This window comes from Coturnix japonica, chromosome 1 (genome assembly GCF_001577835.2).
Source record: "Coturnix japonica isolate 7356 chromosome 1, Coturnix japonica 2.1, whole genome shotgun sequence".
Taxonomy (NCBI): Eukaryota; Metazoa; Chordata; class Aves; order Galliformes; family Phasianidae; genus Coturnix; species Coturnix japonica.
In genome coordinates, this window is record NC_029516.1 from 31580772 (window position 1) to 31583094 (window position 2323).

Sequence of the window (2323 nt, forward strand, 5' to 3'; positions counted from 1 at the left end):
TACCTGATTTTTTTTTCCCTCTGCACAAATGACTTCATCATAAGTGAATGTTTGTAGAATTCCCAAAGTGAGAAGTAGTTTGGTTTACTGTCTAATCAGTTAACTTGCATCCTGAGTGGATCTGCTTCCAATGAACATGCGTAATGCTTTATTCTATAGTACTGATTGACCTCTCCCATAACACAGCATGTTCTATCATTAGGTTTATTTCACATGTTTATTTCACATTAGGTTTATTACCCAGTAAAATGCATCATGATAACCATGTAGGCAGAACGCTTTTTAGTAGATAATCTTTCACTGCCCCATAACCCTTTGATCCTGTTAGTACCAAAGTCATGAAAGCAAATGGTCCAATGAGTGAATGACCTATTTGATAGGGCCGCCTCTCCTTCTGAGAGCTTCCCTTCATTGTAGTTCCTCCATTTCTCCTTGAGACATCCTCTTCCTCCCTCTGACCACTGCCACTTCCCTTACCTCTCAGATCCTACCTCACTGCAATGCCATTGATCCATCTCCATGCTGCCCACCTCATTCCTACTTGTCCCCCATTTTGCTGCACAGCACTGACCTGCCACCAAGCTTCATCTGGGGATGGAACCAGTACATACTGAGTGCTATTCCCAGCACAGCAGTTAGCACCTGTATGCTCCAATTCAGTTGTTTGTACATGGTGACTGGATGACAGGCCACAACAGAGCCACTTGTGATTTCTGTTCACAGAATCAGAGCTGTGGGGCTTGGAAGAGACCTCTAGAGATCACTGAGTCCAACCCCCTGCTAAAGGAGGTTCCCTGCAGTAGATTGCACAGGAAAGCATCCAGCCAGGAATATCTTCACAGAAGGAGAGTCTACAACCTCTCTGGGCAGACTGTTTCAGTGCTCTGTCACCCTCACAATAAAGAAGTTTGTCCTCATATTTGTATTCTTGTGTTGCAGTTTTTGCCCATTACCCCTTGTTCTATCACTGCACACCATTAAAAAGAGCCTGGCCCCATTCACTTGACTCTCATGCTGCAGCTATTTATAAAAGGTGATGAGATCTCATGAGTCTTCTCTATGGTGATCAGCCTTGGGTTTCTCAGTTTTTCCTCATAAGGGAAATGTTCCATGTCCCAAACATCTTTGTGACATTTCACTGGGCCCTCTCTAGAAGATTCCTGTTCTTTTTTGAACTGAGGAGCCCAGAACTCTACACATAACTCCAGATGCAGCCTCACCAGGGCAGAGCGGAGGGGGAGGATCACCTCCCTCGATCTGCTGGACACACTCTTTTTAATGCTCCCCAAGATACCACTGGCCTCACATCCAACTACTGTCCACCAGAGCTCTAAAACGTTTTCCTCAGTGCTTCTGCTCACTTGGTAAGGAACACAGGCCTCCCTTCAGCTGCTGTGAAGGGCTATCCAGAAAGGCAATAAGACCACCATGTACAGCAACGAGGTAGGCCAAGTTGATTCTGAAGAGGCGCACTTGTATATGGCTGCTGACAGCAGCACTTCACAGAATCACAGAATGACCCGGGTTGGAAGGGACCTCAAGGATCATGTAGTTCAACCCCCCTGCCTGGCAGGGCCACCAAACATACACATTTACTAGATCAGGTTGCCAGGAGACCCCATAGACCCAAAGATCCCCATAGAGACCCCATAGATCAGGTTGCCCAGGCCCCCGTCCAACCTAGTCTGAACACCTCCAAGGACGGGGCATCCCACAACTCCTGGGCAGCACTGTTCCAGGGCCTAACACACTCTCCTAGTTGAAGAACTTCCCCTAACATCCAACCTAAAATCTTCCTCTTTTAACTTAAAACATTTCCCCGTGTCCCTGTATTGTCAGCCCTTTCGAAGAGTTTAACTCCCCTCCTGGGCTAAAGTTCCCCTCATGTATGAAAGGCTGCAATGAGGTCACCCGCAACCTTCTCTCTCCAGGTTGAAACAAACCCATCTCCCTCAGCCTGGAGAAGGTTGCAGGCTGCTGTGCACCGTGCTGCTCACACCACACAACCCTTATGCAGCTCTCAGGGCAGCTCATTTACTCGGCGTAAGGTCGGGCTGGCTGCAGTGCCACCAGCGCCGGCGCTGTGGTGAGTCCTTCCGCCCGCTCACGGCCACCAACCGAAGTTGCTCGTCCCAGCATGCAGCGCGCCGCTGAGGCCTCGTCGTCGCGTTAAACTACAAATCCCGGCACGCACCGCCAATAGCGCAGGCTGAGGCAGCGGGCGCGGTGCACGCTGGGACTCGTAGTCCTCGTGGGGCCTGGCGGCCCCGCACTTCCCGGCACGCTCAGCGCCACAAGCCGCGGGCAATCCACCCCGCCCCTC